This window comes from Schistocerca serialis, chromosome 8 (assembly GCF_023864345.2).
Source record: "Schistocerca serialis cubense isolate TAMUIC-IGC-003099 chromosome 8, iqSchSeri2.2, whole genome shotgun sequence".
Taxonomy (NCBI): Eukaryota; Metazoa; Arthropoda; class Insecta; order Orthoptera; family Acrididae; genus Schistocerca; species Schistocerca serialis.
The window spans coordinates 328,184,575-328,207,694 of record NC_064645.1 but is presented as its reverse complement, the minus strand read 5'-3'; the positions used below and the strand labels follow the sequence as shown (position 1 = coordinate 328,207,694).

At 43.6% G+C, this 23,120-nt stretch overlaps 1 non-coding gene across 1 annotated transcript; it reads left to right on the top strand.

Moving 5' to 3' along the window:
• Positions 1 to 980: 980 nt before the first annotated feature.
• On the top strand, positions 981 to 1,055 carry Trnas-uga (transfer RNA serine (anticodon UGA)). Its single transcript has one exon. It is a non-coding gene; the product is annotated as a tRNA-Ser (tRNA).
• The last annotated feature ends 22,065 nt before the right edge of the window (positions 1,056 to 23,120 follow it).

Here is a 23,120-nt window from a genome sequence, read left to right as displayed (position 1 = left end):
AGGTTCGAATCCTGCCTCGGGCATGGATGTGTGTGATGCCCTTAGTTTAGTTTAGTTTAAGTAGTTCTAAGTCTATGGGACTGATGATCTCAGATGTTAAGTCCCATAGTGCTTAGAGCCATTTGAAACATTTTTTAAGGGGTGTGGAGAGACCACTTATTTCATGGCCGGTTCCTGAGAAAAACCGAAAAAATCATTTTTCACCATTTCTTTCCCCGTCAGCAGCGGATATCTCAATAACTAATGACAGAAAACTGCAGATTTTACTGCTGTATTCTCGAGGCATTTATGTAGGAGTGCCAACTTCTAGTTTTCAGAATTCTCTATCTATTATCGAGAAACATCCCCAAAACATTGTCTGATTCCAGGACGGTTATGTACAGTAAATGGCTGAAATTCTTATGATATATTCCCAAGATCTCGATCTTAGGAAATTTTCTGGATATGTTTATCCGTTTCCGAAATACAGGGGGTTCACAGTTACGTCGCATCTACACGTTAAATCCGGTATGAGGTGAAAACATAGTTTATAAAGTGATTAAGCACGGAGAAATATGCTGTAAAGTGTCTCCATTATCAGCAGAAGGTTTCTGAGAACCAATGTTGTAGAACTGAAGCATACACAAAATTTTTGTGCACGTTAAATCCAGTCTGAGGTGTAAAATTAGTTTTGCGTTATTTCAGTTGCACGTAAGTAAACTATCAAAATTTTAATGCCTCATAAAGTCCTTTTCAGTGGAAAAATGCTCCAGTACAAAAAATTCTAGTACGCTCCTGTATTAAAAGATGAAAGAACAGATATCGTCCGTGACAATGCAGCTCTTTTAGATTGAAATGATAAATAAATCTAAACTCTAAGCTGTCGACCGTATGCCCCGGCAGGGGCACTACGAATGTAGTGTGTGGACATTTAAGTTGGGAATGTGGGTCGCACGGGGAGCCTGCAATTGATAGATCCCTGTAGTCGCACTATCCTCTGTGCCCTCGGTGGCTCAGATGGATAGAGCGTCTGCTATGAAAGCAGGAGATCCCGGGTTCGAGTCCCGATCGGGGCACACATTTTCAACTGTCCCCGTTTACGTATTTCAATGCCTGTCGACAGCTTAGGGTCTTGATTTAATTATCATTTAATTGAAAAGAGGAGTACCACTGAGGTAACAGCTGCCTCATTCTACATTCCTTAGAAACTTTAAAAAATTCTCGAAAAATTTTGGCCTGTGAGCACATTCGCGCTTTCTGGTGCTGAGAGATGAGGAGACAGTGGCAGTGGGAAAGATATCGAAAAATAATAAATAAAGGAATACAGCAGACAGTGGTTGTGGTACAGCAAGAGCGAAGGAGACAATGGCAGTAGGAAAGAAAGAGACAGACACAGTGGCAGTGGGACATAGTGACAGAACGGTGCTAGGAAAAGAATGATGGAGTAAGAGTCAGTGGGACAGGAATAAGGACAAGAAGAAAGTGAAGTGGGTGAGAGCGAGTGTTAATGAGAGACAGTCTATAACAGTGACAACGAGGAAGAAGGAGACAGTGACAGTGAGAAGAGATGTTAGCAGTGCGAAGCATTGTAAGAGACAGCGGCAGTAAAACAGATCAAGAGGGAGACAGTCAGTGTGCGAGCAGACAGTAGTAGCAGGACAGAACCGAGTCTGTGGCTGTGAGGCAGGGTGAGACGATGATAAAGAGACACAAAGAAATAATAACAATGAGTCGGGGTGAATGAGCGAGTGCGAATGGGAAAGTAGGAATAGATGGGTATGAGCGACTAACGGCAGTGGACTTGTGGGTGGAGGGAGCTGGAGTTAGACCAGTTTGTGGAAGTGAGAGATGAGTTGCATATGAAAAAAAGAGTGCAATTTTAAGGTTGCTGAGGAAGATACAATGAGGCAGTTGGTATGCCACTTTTCAGTCAATCTTTAAATAAACAAGAACACATTCACCTTTTTTGTGCTCCGATAGGAGCATTTCGCCGCTGGTTAAACTCCTGATTGCAAAATATACACGTCGCAATACAGTACCTTTCCGTAAGCTGTTTTCTGCCATTGACCGCCTGTTCGTAACTGTGACATGGTTCAAATGGCTCTGAGCACTATGGGACTCAACTGCTGAGGTCATTAGTCCCCTAGAACTTAGAACTACTTAAACCTAACTAACCTAAGGACATCACACACATCCATGCCCGAGGCAGGATTCGAACCTGCGACCGTAGCGGTCTCGCGGTTCCAGACTGCAGCGCCAGAACCGCGCGGCCACTTCGGCCGGCAACTGTGAGAATTACCCGTTCCAGCTCCATGTTATATGCCTATAGCCACTGTATTGTACAAGGCAGAATGTTCTTCTTATCACCATCATCCACTCAAATTACTTTTCGTATGCCTCTTTTTCTTATTCTCGCGACTCCACCGTGAGATATACGACGGAGCTTTTACAGCAGCAGTTCTCTAAGTTTACACAACAATGACTCTGCGAAAAGACGTCGTCTTTCATCCACAGATCACCATTTAAATACCCTGAGCATATCTGTTGCACCTCCCTAAGGGCTACTCCGAAGAGTTACGTTCGTATCAGAGCTTGTCTGAATTACTTCCATATCTGCTGTCACGCCTAGATGACAAGCACTTCAAACACGAAGGTATACGAGTACTCTAGAATGAGTCAGAGTAGCAAGTTGTATTCGCCTTCGTTTACGGATCCACTCAACTGTCCCATCAACCTTGCAACAGCTGAGGGTCTTACATTCTCCCTCCCTCCTACTGGTTCCATATGTTCATTGCATTCCTTGCCACTTGGTAGTGTTACCAACAGCAAGGACCCAGATGTTTGGAAAGCAAATGTATTAAAGGCAACTCAGGATACTTCGTAAGCGGTCTAGGGCGCCTTGCCACGGTTCGCGCTGCTGCCCCCTCGGAGGCTCGAGTCCTTGCTACGGCATGGGTGTGTGTGTGTGTTGTCATTTAGTTTCATAGGTACACCAGAGCTCCAAGAAGACAACAGTAGTGTTGATATGAAATTATCATTTGACATTTTAACAACTGCAGTTTTAATCATCAGCTGCATAAACAAAACTTCGTTCTCTGTCGGTTTTGGTCATTCAAATCATCATTACGGGAAGAAAAGGCAAACACTACAAACTATACACACACATTATTTCATAACGTAATTCCGCACGCACAACCAGCTGCCCTCAGGACGATAGTGATGGTGTTTTATTTCCGTTCTGTGTGCTGCAACTTCGCATTTGATAGTCTGAAAAATAGTCAGCGTCCGTCTATAATGAGTGAAACGCTGATCTCAGAAAGAAGATAAGATATTAGTATTACATTTTACGTAGCTTTGGGAGTAAGGTTACCAGGAAAGAAAAAGAAAAGAGAATAGTAGATTAAAAAAAACCTAGTGCAAAAAGGCAATGGAAAATGACATATTTTATTATTGTTACTATCGGGTTAGTATTATTTATTACATTCTTTACCAAACTCTACTCTCTGTTGTCTTCGTAGAATGTAGTACTTAGCAGATACTTTTTAGTTGTTTATTTGAAACATAAATTCTCTTTAATCGCCTTGTAGTTTCGTTCCTTGGTAATTTACAAGATAATAATACCCGCCGATGCGGATGCAGAGGCGGATAAATGACGTGCGCGTATGGATAGCATTTCTCGTATATCTGCAGACTTATGTCCTCAGTACAGCGTCAGATCCAAACCGCGGCCAAAATTAGTCTGGGATGAAAATAACGGATTAAGGAATTTTGAGCTCGAAACCTCACTATGTCGATAGTAATCCCAGCTATGCTTGTTGCTGAAAATCAGGGAAATATACACATATGTTAGGTGGAACGCATGTGGATCGATCGAGGTAATAACAGTCCTCGTATAGAAGAGCAGGTGCAACGAGGGGCATTACGTACCAAAACTGAGATAACACCCGTCACGTACGACCCAGTTTTCTGTCGATTCGTGCAAATCCTTCTGCAAACAGCAAAGCTTGTGTCATCTGCGGACGTTGCATAACGCCTCTGCGTAACATTCGCCTGCTGTAGGGATACGCCAAATGTCAATAAACAGACGCATCGGCAAACGACGTAGCCGCAGTAAAAGGGATTGTCGTAAGCCGTAATTACAGCACGAGAACTATTATCCGTGGAATGCAATGCTCGGTCTTTGATTTCGGCTGTAGCTGCGATATATATCAGCCATAACTGCGATTACGCTCAAAGCACGGGAAATTGAGCTTGTTTCGTATCTCACTGCAGCTAGACGTGTTAATTTTGTCAACCACTTGCAGCCATGTTTTCGTGCAGGCACATTTTCGTAAGCCAATTATAACAGCACAATTAAACACCTCTGCCTCGCTCAGCAGCAATTATTGCTTTCCTCCGCAAGAAACAAAAGGATATTCTATGCAACTTTTTTTGGGAACGACATCAAGGGAATTTACAGTGCAAAAAATTGAACACTGTTTACGACATCTAAAATTTACGCTCCGATTTAAAACATCTCGTTGTTTAAGAGGATGGTGTAAGATTTGCAATGAGTCTTCCGTTTTCAAAACATCTATAGTTCTTCAACATTTCTCTCGCTGAATTTGGTTTTCCCATAAATTCTGCATGACACTTTCGTGTAAATAACTTTAATGTTTTGTTTATTAAACCTACAGGCAATATTCAAGCAAATGATTAGTTTGAAACACTCTGACATGTTCCCTTTCCATCCGATGTAAGTTTCTACACTGCTGAAAAAGGAAACTTCGTGTTCACGGCGATTTTGGCAACCGATTCAGTCTTATTCTGAGACATGCTGGCCTAATACCTATATTTAAATCGCACGCGCGTCAGAGGTGTATGGTAAGTCTGTTTCTTCCGTTCATGATGTACACAAGTGACTAGAATTCAGCAGCTCTCAATGACACTACCGCTTATGATGTAAGAATTATCCCTCTAATACATAGCTGTTATATGCAGTGGGGGTTATGCTTAAGTTAACAACTTTGTACACGGACTGGCAACTAAAGCCAATTTCGTGTGCCTGGAAATCTCTGGCTGACCGATGGAACAGCAAAACCTCAAGAATCTACTCGTGACTGGTTTATAGGCCCGGTATTAGGACGTAATTGAAGTGCAGAATACGACGATGTAGCTGTCACTGCTGTACAGGTGTGCTATTCATAAACATGAATCATTACTACAGAACTATTCTTCTATAACGGCGTACTCTTCCATACGACTCTTAAGCCTGTATACATCTCTTGTTTGCAGCACGTTTGTGTTTTACGGATATCATCTGAGCTTTTATAAGAAGTTTGTTATGGAAACAGCTTGTTTATTAAAGTTGTCTGAAATGATGTAAACGTTACAGACGACAGACGTTTAAACTAATCAAGACGAGAGTTTCAAGAAGTGGAATCTGCTAACATCTCGACTTCGCTCTCGCAGTAACTCATAAGCTGAGAGTTCGCTGCTGGGTATTTCAACATCTGCCGTCAGTCTGAACGACGACCTACCAGTCTCAAACCATTTTCATAGCAATCCACATCTGTACTCCACAAGCTGCGTTATGGTGTGCGGTGTACGGTACTACGTTTACCTATGTTCACTTCACCCCCCCCCCCCCTCCCGTTCCAGTTACGAACGGTCCACTGGAAGAATGACTGTTGGCAAGCCCCCGTGTGAGCTCGAATCTGTCTCATTTCACTTCCAAACTCTTTTTGTAAGACATAAGTAGGAGGTGGAGAGCCAAAAATACACCGCCCTTCAGTCCGCACAGTTGCACCGAATTGTACAACAGTCTGACCCACAACAAAAGAAGCAGAACAACGACTTGCTGTAGTGGAAGACAAAATAGTTCGTTGGATATGAGCCCTGATAAATCGTAATCGTAACTGATGACAACCGTTGACAGTACGATGGCGTACCCATCGTTGGGAAAAAATGTTCAAATGTGTGTGAAATCTTATGGGACCTAACTGCTAAGGTCATCAGTCCCTAAGCTTACACACTACGTAACCTAAATTATCCTAAGAACAAACACACACTCCCATTCCCGAGGGAGGACTTGAACCTCCGCCGGGACCAGCCGCACAGTCCATGACTGCAGTGCCATAGACCGCTCGGCTAATCCCGCGCGGCCATCGTTGGGAAGATGTTGGAAATCCGTCTACGATGGTATGGAAACGTACTACGAGCAGTTCAAGAAACAGTAATAAAATGCGGGTTTTCGTTGAAAATCTATGGTAAACGACCTCTTGGGTGGCCGAGACAACGTTTGCTAGATACCCTCCACATAGACTTCAAGAAAGCAGGTCTCCACCCTGACCAAACACAAGATTGTGCCGCGTAGAGATGGAGATCCAAAAGGACGGGCAAACGTGGAGGAAGTAGAAGAAGAAGAAGATGTGTAGGAAGAAGTAATGTGTCGGTTGTGTCCTCTGGTTGCGGACGCTCTAGGAATTTGAACAGAGAAGCACACCGTGTTGCGTCTGCTACCGCAATTGCCCCAGTACCTCCATTCACTTTCACGTCTACTATATGAACTTGTAATGAAACGCTGTCCCTTCTCTCGATCTTCTGTATTTCCTCTATCAATTCTATTTGATAAAGATCCCACACGAACGAGCAATATTCAAAAATAGGTCGGACGAGAATTTTGTAAGCTACCTCCTTTGCGAGTGAACTACGCTTCTTGAGAATTCTGGCAGTAAATCTGAATGGCATCTGCACTGGTTGAAACGTTTTCTGTAAAATATCGGACGACGGAATAACAATGTCTCGGCTGCACGCAAACTGATGAAACACACAGTCCACCCGAAAAATGTTAGACAAGAATCTTAAATAAGTAATATTCTCAGAATGAAATTTTCACTCTGAAGCGGAGTGTGCGCTGATACAAAACTTCCTGGCAGATTAAAACCTTGTGGCGGAACGAGACTCGAACTCGAGACCTTTGCCTTTCGAGGGCAACTGCTCTATCATCTGAGCTACCCAAGCACGACTCACGACCCGTCCTCACAGCTTTAATCCCGCCAGTACCTCGTCTCCTATCTTCCAAAATCACAGAAGCTCTCCGACGAGGTACTGGCGGGATTAAAGCTGTGAGGACGGGTCGTGAGTCGTGCTTAGGTGGCTCAGATGATAGAGCAGTTGCCCGCGAAAGGAAAAGGCCCCCGGTTCGAGTCTCGGTGCGGCTCACAGTTTTAATCTGCCAGGAGGGTTCACGTAATATTCTTATAATCGAGTTCGAGGTCATGAGACACTAGATCGCTTGGGGAAAAACTGTGGAAGGAATCGGCGATAGCCTTTAACGATGAATCCACAGATTCATATAAAGTGGTCAATAAAACTAATTCGGATCGGTCGGATGTTTCTTACGTACATGGGACATCAAAGAAGGGTGTCCCACACATTTACGGCGAAGAGTAAGGAGGTAGTACAGGATCCAATCCTTCTCGAGATAGGGGACTATTGAAGAGACAGAATAATTGAAAACTTCTAGATTTGCATTTTCTTGGGGCTCGCTCAATGTTCGTTCCGGTTTTGATGCACAATGTGACCATCAGGCGTCTAATTTTGCGCCAGCGACTATCTGTAAGACTGCGTTTCCTTCGTCAGCAAGGCGTGAGTACGCCGGACCAAGTACGCGGCCGAGGTCTCGGCGCGAGCTGTTGGCCGCTGGGCAGCGGTTCCCACGGGACTTAATCGGCTCGTCCCTCCCCCCCCCCCCCCCCAACTCCCCCGCCATCCAGCCCCTCCACGGCGGTCTGGAGAGCCAGCCAGACCCAGCCGTGCTTGCGCCCGTTTCCCGGATCCCTTTGTTCTCGGGATGCGGCCTAGCTGGATCGCGGACGCCACAAAGGGCTGCGTGAGTGCCCGTGCTCGGCGCGGCAATGAACGCGATGCCGCAGTCCGATAAAAGTTCGGGCGCACCGTCCCACCACAGCCCACAGCGCGGTCATCACCGCCCACGCACGCTCACCGCACTATGCGCTCAATCATCAACCCCCACTCCTCTGCAACCGTACGAGACCTACCTATCGGAGACAGTCAAACCAAAACCGAACACCCGCCACAAAGGGATCGTGGAAATGTTCCATTCAAAAGTAATCACCAAACGCGTTAAGACATTTATTCTGATAGACTAGGCGATCTATTCGTGTTTCGTAGGAGGAAGTAGGCCGCTGACGAATCCATAACCACGCCCACACCAGCACTTCCTCACCCGACTGAAACCGTCTTCTACGAAAGTCTTTCTTCAGATCGCCAAAGATTGGAAAATCCACGATGGAAGATCCAGGCTGTACAAAGGATGTTACAGTGTTTCCCAACCAAATCGCTGAAGGGTGGTCTTCGTCCGATGACCCGTATGGGAGCGGGCGTTATGGTGCAACAAGTGAAAATTAGCTAGAGATACAGGTGAAATATGTGTAAAAATATAGCTATTTGAAATATGTTACAAATATGTGAAATATATTTGACGTGTGTCCGTTGGTAAACCCATGGGTAAAAAGCTCATCCTAAACCCCTGGAACAATTTCAACCAAATTTGGTACACAAATTAGATATGATCTGGAAAGAAATACTGTGGGGTGAGTGTGATAACATAGAGAGAGTAGGAAGAGGAGGAGAATGACAGACAGACAGGGGGGAGACAGACAGAGAGCAGGGAGTCTAGGAGATGGACAGAGAGCTGGATATATACCAAATGGACAGAGAGAGCGAGGAGGGTGAACGACATGGACTGAGAGAGGGGAGACAGGGGGGAAAGAACAGTCCAACAGAGAGACGGGATGAGCAGATTGACAGTGATGGGAGGAAGGTTACTGACAGAGAGTGGGTGGACAAAAAGTGTGGATGGAGGAGGTGGACAGAGAGAAGGAATGGAGAAGATGGATATAGAGAGGTGGAGAAGGAGATGGAGTGAGAGAGAGGGGACACAGACAGGAGGAGTAGATTGACAGAGACAGTAGGAGCAGGTTCACAGTGAGTGGGGGCGAGGGGTGGAGGAAATGAACAGAGAGAGAGGACAGAGGAGGTGAACAGATAGGGGCTGGAGGAGATGTGCAGAGCAGGTGAGGATATAGACTGAGAAAGGGGGAGGAGGAGAGAGGGGTGACAGAGAGAGGGGAGGAACCGACTGACAGAGACGGGCAGGAGCAGCTTGACGGGGGAGGAGGAGATTGATCAAACTTGGAAGGTGGAGGACGTGGACAGAGAGAGGAAGAGGACAGAGAGGTGGGGGGGGGGGTGGAGAAGGAAATGGACAGAGAAGAGGTGAAGTAGGGCAGGGGGAAGGTGAAGAAGAAGATGGAAAGAGAGATGGGGGAGTAGGAGGTGGACTAATAGAAGGCTGGAATAAATATATACCACAGCAATGTTGGGTACTTATCTAGTAGCATGCATCTGGATCAGTGTTTTTTTTATAATATGCCTGAAAGATAACAGTAAAATATTTTTACTACCAGTTGTAAAGTGAAGGGTCTGTTCTGTTATTGACAAATGCGATGATGATGAAGAGGAGGAGGAGATTAGTGTTTAAAAGTCCCATCGACAATGAAGTCGTTAGAGACGGAGCACAAGATTGGATTAGGGAGGGATGGGGAAGGAAATCAACGGTTCAAAGTGATCATCCCAGCATTTGCCTGAAATAGTTTAGGGAAATCACGGGAAACCTAAATCAGGATGGCCGGACGCGGGTTTGAACAGTCGTCTTCCCAAATGTGACTCCAGTGTGATAACCAATGCGCCACCTCCTTCGGTGTGATGAAATGTATCAGGAGATTAAACTGTTTTATGATTGTGTTAAGTGAAATTGCTCTTACAATGAAGTGCAATGTTCAGAGTGTGTTTATATTAATAAATGGAGAACTCGTGTTAGACTATTAAAACCATAAGCACGCCCCACTCGGCAACGCCCACGCTCCTATCGGTATACCTCATATCCTACCAATAAGCTGAAGTTTGCCACTTACATTACTATGACTGAGCCTATGTTAGTGTTCCATTTAATATCCGTACAAATTGCTATACGCCGGTATTTGCATGATATAGCTAATTCCAGTTGTGACTCATTTATACTGTAATCATAAAATAGTAATTTTATGTATTTTATGAAGTGCACAAGTTTACAATCCTGAACATTTAACACATATTGGACCACTTTGAAATCTTACCAAAATCTGACGGGATGTATGTGCACCTTTTCTCAGACAGTACTTGATTGTGGATAACAGCGCCAAATGTAAAAATTCTGACCTCATTATTAATATTCTATGCCACATCGTTTAATGTACAACATGAGCAATAGAGGAGTCAACACACTTCCTGAAACACGACTAGTGGTACTTCTACATCTACTGATGACTGACTATCTGATATAACATGCTACTTCCTCCTTACCAAGGAATCGTCAGTTCAGTCACAGATTCTGTTTGATAAACCATATAGTCATATTTTTGTTAATAAAAGTTATTGTGGCAATGAGGCAAATGTTTTTCGTAAGTCCAGGTACTACTACTTGCAGTGGTCAGCACACTGGACTCGCATTCGGGAGGACGACAGTTCATATTCACTTCCGGTCCCTCAGATTTAGGTTTTCCGAGATTTCCCTAAATAACTCCAGACAGATGCCAGGATGGTTCCTTTGAAGAGGGCTCGGCTTATTTCCTTCCTCATTCAAGCTTGTACTCCGTCTCTAACTAGTGCGTTGTCGATGGGACGTTAAACTCTAACCTTCCTTTGTAAGTAGGCTGTTTAGGCTTTTTATTGGTAACGCCACGTAGCGCTCTGTATGAAAATCACTGGCTGTGCTGTGTGCAGTCTGTGGCTGGTTTGCATTGTTGTTTGATATTGTAGTGTTGGACAGCTGGATGTTAACAGCGCGTAGCGTTGCACAGTTGGAGGTGAACCGCCAGCAGTGGTGGAGGTGGGGAGAGAGAAGGCAGAATTTTGAGAGCGGACAATCTGGACGTGTGTCCATCAGAAAGAGTAAATGTGTAATATTGGATATCATGGACTGATATATATACTATAACTTTTGAACACTATTAAGATAAATACATTGTTTGTTCTCTAACAAAATCTTTCATTTGCTAACTATACCTATCAGTAGTTAGTGCCTTCAGTAGTTTGAATCTTTTATTTAGCTGGCAGTAGTGGTGCTCGCTGTATTGCAGTAGTTCGAATAACGAAGATTTTTGTGAGGTAAGTGATTTGTGAAAGGTATAGTGTAATGTTAGTCAGGGCCATTCTTTTGTAGGAATTATTGAAAGTCAGATTGCGTTGCGCTAAAAGTACTGTGTGTCAGTTTAAGCACAGTCATGTATAATACTTCTAAGGGGACGTTTCACCTTCAAGAAGTAATGCTTCTACCTATTTGGCTTTCAAGACGTCATGTGAGAATAGCACAGTTAGGGTTTCGCATGATTGTTTTCGGAATCCATGCTGATTGACACGGAGGAGGACATTCCGTTTCACGTACGTCACCAATAGTACGAAAATTATTAACATTAGTTGTCAAATTCTTAGTTTATTTAATTTAAAAACACAACATATTTCGGAAAGACATGATCCCACTATCATTACGCATTAGGCAAAGTCAAAACATGTAACCAGCCAACAAACATTCACCCTCAAACAAGACTCTCCATTGCACACATCACGACGTAACGTTCATATTTAGTTGTGGGACTTAATGCTCTCACACGTTTGGAGAATTGGAATATCAAGCTCTCCGTACTGTATCACGATACAGCTGTACAGAGCCTCAGAGCAGTGTTCTAGGATTCTATGAGAGACTAGCACAGCGCGGCCGCTAATTCTCTCGTGTTGACTATATGCAGAGATTTTTTTTTTTTTTTTGTTTCCATTTAATCGAATTTTTATGTTGTTCACAAACTACAACACCTTTTAATCTTTTCACGCTAATGAAGGCCATTTAAGCATGGTCTTTTCCCAAAGTACATCTGATCAAAAAGCGATTCTGGCAGCTAGGGTCCAAAGATTTGTTAATCTTGCCTTTTGCGTTCTTGTGGAGATATTTCCATAGCGACTTGTATCCAAAAAAAATTGGCTCCGAGCACTATGGGACTTAACATCTGTGGTCATCAGTCCCCTAGAACTTAGAACTACTTAAACCTAACTAACCTAAGGACATCACACACATCCATGCCCGAGGCAGGATTCGAACCTGCGACCGTAGCGGTCACGCGGTTCCAGACTGAAGCGCCTAGAACCGCACGGCCACAGCGGCCGGCAACTTGTATCCCCAAACAAATATTTCTTCATATCTAACAAAGATGTGAAATATCAATTTTTATAAATTTAGCTTTACATTTTTTTAATGTAACGAAATATTTTCTTAAAAATTGTCATCCCCTATGGCACTCCCTTAGGGATTGAATTTCCAGAAACACTGAAACTAACCGAGAAGTCATATAGCAATTGTCATAGATGCCGTCTTAAAATTCTTTATTAGTTATATAGTAATTATTTATTTTCAAAAGTACTTTCACCCACTGTTTTACCCCCCCTAGTGGTTCAATTTCCAAAAACGCTGAAACATATTTTTTTTATTTTCTGATTGAGAAACGAAATGCAAGTTTTCATAGTTCTAGCTTCAAAATTCCCTCAATAGCGACACACTATCAAAAAGCCTTTCATCCCCTGTTTCACTTCCTTTGTAGTGGAATTTCAGACAACCGCTTCTTAAACAATGCCTTCAGTACAAGATCCACACGCTCTCCAAATTTCAGTTTTCTGTCCTTAGCGGTTTGGACTGGGCAATGATGAGTCAGTGAATCAGTCTGACCCTATTTCACTCCCTTAGTGGTTGAATTTCCAAAAAAATTGAAAGACGTATTTTTCATCTCTAACTGAGAAGCAGAACATCAGTTTTCAAATATTTAGGTTTAAAAATGCTTTCGCAATGAAATATTTTCGTAAAACGTTTCACCCCGTATTTCACCCCTATAGGGGTTTAATTTCGAAAAACAATGAAACACGTATTATTTTTCTAACTGACAGGCCAAATTTAAATTTTCATAGATTTAAAATGCTTTCATAATAAAGTGTTTTCTTAAAGAATCTCATCCCCAGTCCACCTCGTTATGGGTTCAGTTCTCCAAACCACTGAAACAGTTTTTTTTTTGTTTTTTGTTTTTTTGTTTGTAACCGAGAAGTCAAATACAGATGTTCACAGATGTGGCTTTAAAGATACTTTCGTAGTTCTTTAATAATGATATATTTTCTAAAAAACTTTCAACCATTATTTCACTCCCATAATGTTAAATTTCCAAAAATGCTGAAACACATATTTCTTTATGCCTTTTATTTATCGAGATTGATATCAATGATACTCAACGGTAGTTTTGTGGATCATTTCTACTACCCGTCTTGTAGGTGGGTGTGAACTGTGCTTTCTTCCAGCCACTGGAAACAGTTTTTTGTTCAGACTTACGTATGGAATACCACGGCTACAATGAGAGCTGTAAGTTCTGCATAGAATCTGTCACGAACCCACTTAACACACTAAATATTCGATGCATTAAAAGGAGAGTAAATACAGCGCAATATTATGATGCGTGGCTAATAGCAGGGTAACTAATCTGATTTCGCTGTGCCGTCACGGTCTCTCCACCGCTTAATGTGGCTACCGATTTTCTATACACGACACATGGTCTTATGGTGACGTCAGTGGGAAATTGTATTACGGGCGCCGCCTATCGAACCGAGGCGAACAGCCGGCGCTAGACTCTGGAGAACTTTTTGACGGACTTCATCAGGACAAACAAAGCCAAGTGGGCTCCGTGTTTACTCGTTCGGGGGCCTGATGCGAGTATCGACTCGCGCGCATGCGCACAAAAGGCGTTCGGCACAAAGGGCGGGCCACTCTGCTATACAATAGCCTTGTTTTCTGAGAGCCATTCGGACCCCCGATAATGCCGCCCGATTATCACCACTGTCAACAGTTCGAGAGGCGAATCGATGCTAATTTCGTAGCGCTCGGCCGGCTTTTCATATGCGCCTCTGCCGAATGTTTGAATTGGAACGTGCCATGGAAATACGAGTATTACAGCGGAGCGCAGATGGCATCAAAACACTGTGCGCTAATGTCGTCGAGGGGGTTGGGTGGCAGGGGGGAGGGAGGGGGTAATTCAAGCTGATTATGTCACCTACGTGAAAATAGAACGTGAACACGCTCTCCATGTGCCTCTTGCGTGCTGTGAGCTTTTATCTGTATAAACATTTTCATGTTTTCACACTTCTACCTGCTAATAATACACTTGTGATGAAATATAGCATCAGGTCCATTAGAATAACAGCCAAAAATGGGACATTAATTATTTTTTAGTTTAAATTCGCATCGTATTCTGCATAATGACTGTGTATTGCATTAAAATTTTACGTTATTGTAAAAACATCGTTTCAAAAAGATTCATCCGGTTTCACAAGCCTAAGTCTTTTACAGGAATAAAGATAGAATACAGCTGCTCACTGACTAAATGTCACGAGTCTTATATAAAATATCGGCAATGGTATTTTTGTGGCCTATCATAGAAGGTGGATTGCGTAACCTTGTTATATTCCTAAAAAAGCCTTTACTTATGGAATTTATGGCTTTACAAAAGACTGATTTCAATCATTCTTAAAAAATGTATTGTCCCGAATAGTTCCAACAACATTGATAGGAAAGAAGAGTTTCGCGTCAAGGGAGAAATCATACAAGGAGTCCCCCACGGATCAGTCCTGGGTCCACTCTTATTTCTTATACACGGTTTCCAAGGAGGAATGGTCAGTATTCGGGTATATGAGAGGAATGATCATTCGAGGCAAAAAAGTCTAATAAATATGGGCTCTAACATGTATATCTTAAAAATATGCGCTCTTGTTCCGTAGATGGTATGTGTTTCACAGTAGCATAAAGTAACGAGTGGTCATAGCTCTCAAGGTGGGCACTTTAGAGCCCATGTTTACAGAAACATTTTTGCTGGCTTTGTCCTATACAACCACCTTTCAATATATGGAAATAAAGAGATTGCAGTAGAAGAGATTTGTTTCATAAAAAATGAAGTGCTTATGTCTCTCAAGATACGCGTTTTAGAGTCCATGTTTACTGGACATTTGTGAATCGGGTGTTGGTTTTAATCATATTGATGAATAGTGACCATTCCTCTTGCTCATTATGAATACACTCTAAGACAAAAAAGAGAAAGCGAGCGACGAAGGGCGAAGGAATTATCTGAATGGGACAGAAGTCAATAGACGTGATGTACTCGTACATGTGTAGACAAATAAATGAATACAATTTCAGAAAACTGGATGATTTATTCAAGAGAAAGAGATCCAGAAATTGAGCAAGTCAATAACGTGTTGGTCCAACTCTGGCACATATGCAAGCAGTTATTCATCTTCGCATTGATTAATAGAGTTGTTGATGTCCTCCTGAGGGATATGATGCCAACTTCTATCTAACTGGTGAGTTAGATCGTCAAAATCCCGATCTGATTGCAGGGCTCTGTCAATAGTGCTCCAGACGTTCTCAATGGAGAGAGATCCGGCAAACTTGCTGGCCGAGGTAGGGTTTGTCAAGCACGAAAACAAGCAGTAGAAACTCTCACTGTACACAGGCGGGCATTATCTTGCTGAAGTGTAAGTCCAGGATGGATTGCTCTGAAGGCCAACAAACGGGGTGTAAAAGGTCGTTGGGTTTCTGCAAGGGAAAGAAAAGGCATCCCAGACCATCACTCCTGGTTGTCGGGCCTTATTGCGGGCGACAGTCAGATTGTTATCCCATCCCTGTCCGGAGTGACTCCATTCACGTCTTCGGCCTATAATCTCATTGCCAGGTACGGAACTGTCTTCAGTGATGAGGCCTTCTTGATTTGTACCCCGATGACCAGGGAAGACATGTCTCGAGACGTAACGGCGCCCAGCTATTCTGCCCGTTTGGTATAATCCAACACATTCAAAACAGGTGGGCATAGCTCTCAATGCCGCATGTAGAATCACAACAGGCTGCTTGAAATTCACTTCTGCCGAACGAGTTTACCACCTCGCAGGATTAGCACCATCTTATTTTTGAAGAGAAGTAGCTGTGAATGAGGAAAGCGAAAACGTGGTGCAGGAGAGAACACATCCTAGTTTTCAACTATGGATGTTACGACTTACCTTCCCCCGCTCTGGAAAACGGCGCCAGAAACTGTGCCTCCTGGCTATGATGAGAAATTGATGACTTACAGGTCCTAGACTAAGCTGAGATATGGAGCTGGCAGATCAAACGTTAATTTGGCAACATGGGGCTACAGTGATCAAGATGATATTCAGTGTGGCTGTGGAGAAGACCAGACCGTTCATCATATGCCTCAATTCCGATCGAGTCTAGCCTCCTGCACAGAAGATGAACTTCGTCAAGGAACAGGAAATGCACTCAAAGTGTCCAAGTTTTAGAACAAAAGTAATATATAGATCGACGAAAGAAATTCCGACTTTTTCTGCAATGGTGTATCGAAATAATTTAATGGCGACAGAACAAATTTTGTGCTGGACCGAGGTTCAACCCCGGATTTCCCACTTTACGAGAAAGGTCGTCCTAAGTGCTTCGGGTATCCGAGCACGTGCCCATCCGACCCAAATGTCCTTATGCCACACACTACAGAATAATATATCCTGACCACTATTCCATTCCCTCACAGCCCCACTGTATTCCCGCGAAAGATCGGACCTCTTTTCGCATCTGCACTGAAAGATCAATAAGTCATCAGGCGCATATACTAGGTTGGTGCAAAAATTCGTAGTGTTTTTGTTTCGCATGTTGGTATGCCTGTTGCTACGGATTTATTTAACGATTATCAGTTTTTATTTGTAGTTCACTATTGCTATTTCAATTTACATATTTTAGTTCTGTCACATGGAGATAGTGGGTGGAGTTATGGGCTCTAGAAAATTGAGTGTCAAGTGGAGAAATCGGAACATTTCCGACATATCCGCCATTTGATTTCAGCAGAGGGCTGATAGCAGCAGAGGCAACCAGAAACATTTGTTCCGTGTATGAGGTAATGCCAATGTACAGAGCAGGGTAGGAAAATGGTTTTCTCTTTTTTAGGAGGATCCTTTTCACATTAATGACACTCCACATTCAGGAAGACCTTCTGGGTTTCATGAAGATCGTTTAAACGCACTAATTCACAATAATCCATGTCATTGTACTCTACAACTGGAAAACGTGATGAACTGTGATCATTCACCGTCGTGTGATATTTGCATGCAATTGGGAAGGTTCAAAAATCGGGTGTATGGGTACCTCATGCTCTAAGCGAAAATCACAAAAATCAGGGGGTGGCCTCATGTGCATCTATGATTACTCGTCATCAACTGGCTCGTGAACAACACCGGCTACTCTATTCTATATCATTACTGGTAACGAGAAATTGTGTTTTTATGCTAACACAAGGAAAAGGAAGGAATAGCTGAGCCTAAACAAAGTGCTTACTCCCCTGGCGCGCAACCACAAAAGATAATTTTACCATCTTGTGGTGTGCTATGAATTCCTTCCCCGGGATATAACCATCACTGCTGACATTTATTGTCGACAACTGAAACGTCTTGCACATGCATTCCGAGAACAGCGACGCGGAAGACTACGTGGAGTGATGATATTCCACGATTACGCCCGCCCTCATGCTGCTAGACTGCCGAAAACACTCTGCAGGAGTTGGGTTGGGAACTCATTCCGCACCCAGCTTATTCTCTTGATCTTATGCTCAGAGATTTCCACCTTTTCCGCTCCTTATCGAACAACCTTCAAGGAACTTCCTTTCCGGTTGAAAATGCGCTCCGAATATGGCTCGACGAGTGCTCCTCCTCAAGACCACGTGATTTCGGTGAATGCGGACTTGGAAAGTTACCCCAGCGTTGGTAGACTGTTGTAGATAGTGAAGAAGAATATAGAAGTTGACAATTATTGAACTATATGAAATAAAATCGACATAACTTCTGAACGGTTTGCGTTAGGACGTTCAAACTGCACCGCTGGCCGCGGGAAATGGTGGGAATTGATACGTAAATATGTCCTGGTTTAGCGATGAAGCCCACTTTCATTTGGATGGGTTCGTTAGCAAGCAAAACTGGCGCATTTGGGGGGGAGGGCTGAGAATCAGCAATTCGTGATCGAGAAGTCTCTTCATTCTCAACGGATGACTGTGTGGTGCGTAACGTCCAGTCACTGAATAATCGGTGCGATAGTCCTTGATGGCATGGTGGCTACTGAACGGTACTTTAAGGTTTTGGAAGATGGTTTCATCCCCATTATCCAAAGTGTCCCTGATTTTCGCAAGATGCGGTTCATGCAGGACGGAGCTCGATCCCATCGAAGCAGGAGAGTGATTTCCTGGAGGAGCACTTTGGGGTCCACATTCTGGCTCTGGGGTACCGAGAGGCCACTGGCGTGGGCCTCGATTGTCCACCATATTCTCCGGATCTGGACATATGCGGCTGGCCGCAGTGGCCGAGCGGTTCTAGGCGTTCAGTCCGGAACCGCGCTGCTGCTACGGTCTCAGGTTCGAATCCTGGTCGGGCATGGATGTTTGTGATGTCGTTAGGTTAGTTATGTTTAAGTAGTTCTAAGTTCTAGGGGACTGATGACCTCAGATGTTAAGTCCCATAGTGCTCAGAGCCATTTGAACCAATTGGACACATGCGACTCCTTTTTGTAAGGCTCTATTAAAGACAAGATGTAGAGCAATAACCCCAAAACCACTGCTGATCTGAAAACAGCCATTCAGGACGTCATCGACAGCATCAATGTTCCAACACTTCAGCGGGTCATGCATAATGTCGCTATTCGCCTGTCTCGGGTGTCTGTTGACTCGGCATGTATGTCTGACAGAACAGACGGCATACCTGTATAGAAGTAATATAGTCGTAACTATGTATAATATGTATGTTCCTGATACGAGAATAAATGGAATGGGTGCAACTTTTTATTTATTTATTTAATTTTTTTTTAGGTGACAGTTAAGACCTTACGACTACTCATCGTAATGGAGGTCTCGCAGAGCTATGTAGCTTTTGACTGTCGCTACAGCGGAGAGCGTACCAGGTTGATACTGCACATCCGTCTGTTGTAACGGCGTCCGCCGTGGGAGCGAGAATGCAGTGTGAATTTAGGTCGGGGGCCGCTGTGTAAGCACGCCGCGACTGTTCTCGGCCGGCCCGGGCCTCCACAGAGACTGCACGCTTCTGCGAGGTGTGGTGGCAGGAACGCGGCGCGGGCAAACACGGCCGTAGCCGCCAGCTGTGAGTAAACATGCACTGTTGGCCGCTGACTACTGTAAACCCGAGCCGCAAGTGCTCCAGCTCGCCGCCCTACGAGAACCTGCAGATTTGTGGATACGGACCGCCTCGTACTCGTACAAAAGCTGCCTGGATCCCCATATACTGTGATACTCTGGGCCACACCGCTATCACCACATGCCTCCTTCCAACCAGGTGTACATCCAGCGACAGCGGGAGACAAGGGTCAAGTAGCTAATGACAACCCCACTCCCCCACCTCCCTTTCCACAGCTGACTTTCGGAGAAAATAGTAACATGAGAACTACGAGCGTCGAAAATGAAAGGTGTGGAGCTTAGAAGCATCCGGCACACGATAACTTTCAGTTGCCTGTGTGGGCGCCTGTCTACGTGGATGTATAGCCGAAGATAATTTACGTTACCACACGCAAGTGTAGACTACAGTAGTCCTCCCAGTAGCTTTGTCAGGTAAGATCCTATCCGCCTTGCATGTACGTTAGGCGTGTTGCATATCTATCGGGCGTTACCTCTTTTAAATAGCTTAGTTTGCGTATGAGATCAGTGTTCAAAAATGGCTCCGACACTATGGGACTTAACTGCTGAGGTCATCAGTCCCTAGAACTTAGAACTACTTAAACCTAACTAACCTAAGGACATCACACGCATCCATGCCCGAGGCAGGATTCGAACCTTCGACTGTAGTGCTCGCGCGGTGAGATCAGTGTCTTACTAGATTCTCGTAGAAACCGGAAGTGGTGAACCATCTAGAAACTGCGTGAGGATATACAAAGGGCAGCCTAACCCACAGAACATTCTTGTTCTACATAGTTATCTTCCACCTGTTACTTAAAAATAAACAGTATTTACTACAAAATTGTAAATACAATACTGAATTCAGGTTTTATTCGAAAATTGTTGATTTTTAAGCTGAAACACAGGGATATTGTTGTAAAAATAAAAAAATATAGATTTATCATGTAGCGCTATAAAGCACAATTGCGTAAAAAAAATGAAAAATAAAACAAAGGATGTACCACCAAACATCGATTCAACACTTCATCGAGGTTATATAAAACATGCTTCTGTTATTCATAAACAACTTTTGCACTTATCAATAATAACAGGAAGCTCTTGCCTTTGATCATAATAAAGAACGTTCCGCTGATTGTGAAAACGAACAATAATAATATAGGTTTTTTCATGTTTTTGCAGGTAAATTGTACTTGCAACAGAATTAATTGCTTTGGTTACATAAAAGCGCAGGAAATATGCGATCAACAAGTTTTTATTCCTTTTAAAATGTAATGTACATTTTATAACGATATAAAATACACAGTGGAGTAACAGTGAATAATGTGCAGTGCTAGTTATTTGTCAAACAAAGAGAAGTATCTGCTGCCAGTTTCTGTCTCACACATTCATTTACGTTTATTTCCCCATCAAAGCTACTAATACTACCAATAATCCGACCATTTACTACGTCATTCATCTACTCTACCAAAACAACTGAATCGCAGTTTTGGTACAGGGCAACTCTAGATGTACGGACTTGTAGCCCGGTCGCCAACATTCCACTGAGGTAAAGACGCATATTCACAGGCTGACCCTACCTGCTGTGGACAAGACATCCGACACATTCGTGAACCCATACACAGAGCCAGCACCTCACACAAAGGCAAAAGGGAATGACCGTCACTAAGAAAAACATAACAAAAAAAAACTGACTTCCCGAAAGCCGGCCGCGGTGGCCGTGCGATTCTAGCGCTGCAGTCCGGAACCGCGGGGCTGCTACGGTCGCAGGTTCGAATCCTGCCTCGGGCATGGATGTGTGTGATGTCCTTAGGTTAGTTAGGTTTAAGTAGTTATAAGTTCTAGGGGACTGATGACCTGAGATGTTAAGTCCCATAGTGCTCAGCGCCATTTGAACCATTTTGAACTTCCCGAATGCAGGCGGGAGCGACTCATTTACTCGCTCGTACAACCTCAGTTTGGAGACCAGTGTCCACAATCGTAATCCTTACTTAAATAGTGATGATTCTGAGAGCGCACTTGAATTTTGTATAGTGTAAATGTAACGTTATCGAAGTTGTGAGAGTCTGTTGCTATTATAATTTTTTAATCACTTGCGTGAGACATTTACTTCTCAAATTTTCCTACGTATGCCATTCAAAGCTTACATTTTACTGAATATCAATTTTTTGGACATTATTCTAAAGCAATGAAATATTCACTAATATTAATGTCACGGTAATTAAACAGTTTATTTTGTTTTTAGTGTACCGTAACTCAACCAGTAAAATCGGAATCCTTGTAGGATTACTCTGTTGTCTGCCTATCTGTCGATCCCACTGTTAGAAATTCTTTTCCACTGGAATGGGTAAAGGTATCAAGTTGTTATTTATGCCACATACTTGGGTCTACGAGCCCTTGGCTGGGTAAAACAGTCAATGGAACCAAAAACTTTCCAACATCGTTCTCCGTCTCTAATTACTCTGACGTCGAAAGGCTATCGAACTTCTAGGCTTCCTTTCCACGAATATCCGCAGTCACGGTGCCTGAAATGGTGTTCACTGCTGTATGGGACGACACAGTGTACAGAAGGATCGATGCGATCCCAGAGATTTCGGTTGGGTTAAGACCCGGAAAATTCAGAGACCAGCTGCCTCCTCTGTTCTGATGAAGCCCGTCAAACCATTCTTGGTCACGTGTACCATGGCGCAGTATCTCGCTGGAATTCATCCTCCCCCAGGAAAGCAGGATGGGTGTGGATAATCTCAGAGGGTGGATTTGTAGCCAAGCTCGTAAACAATGCCCAATTATCGAGTACATTTTTTAGAGAACCTGCTGTATATTACTAAATGTCTAAACAGTCACCTGGTTCTAGTAGCACGTTGTCTATCCAAAGACATTTGGTGCAAACAAAAATTTGATTTTCAGTACTTCATATAATTATTGACCCAATTTAAAAATTTAACATTGTGTCTTTGGCAGCCCAGGAAAGCATAACAGCACGTTGGTCCTGTTTGGACGCATTTGGTAATAACGTCGCCATAGTTCACGTTTCCACTTTGACCGCATGCAAGTCACAAAGATGCGAATGCTATCCTAGTCCCTTGCCTACATGTTGGTGCTCATATAGCCGCATCGGAGTAGCGCTATGGATGTACGCTGTAACAAAGCTCTCAAACGTAAACTTTTTCATCGTCTCTTATAGCGGGTGAAGTGCTTTTATTCTTTTAATCTGTACCACACTGTTGCAGTCTTCCAACAACATGGTTTATGATGGATAAAACTAAGAGAAAATACAGCTTTTCCGTACACTTCAGCCAGTGACGACACGCTGGCTGTTTTCATAACTCAGCTTTACAGAAAGGTCGCAGGCAGTTACCCAAGACGGAGAGAGATCTTAGTTCTCAAGGAAGCGCACAGAGGAGACTTTTTCGACCGTTACGCTGAAGGCTTCCCAGGGATACAAACGCAATATTCTGCTTAGCAACATCAGCAGAATACAGCAGCAGCAGCTCGTTGCCTCACCATCCGACGTACACTTTCAGAGCACCAAGAGCGCACCTTAAACAGAAGTGTAAAAATGGGCTGGGATGCTCTTCGTAAAATAAATACGGTTTCGAAAACTGCGTTTCCAATCCGTCTTCTAACGGAAGTTTACAGTCTGTGTTTAATTTCTGGCAGCGACATAGTCTTTAACCCTGTCACTGCCATTAGGAGGTGTGTGTCCCACGAGTGGCTATCAGAGAACCATTGAGGACGTGTTGCTCGTTACTCCTTTGTATCAGTTTCACACTACCAGAGGCAAGCCGGCTAATGGCTTGCAGAATTGTTATA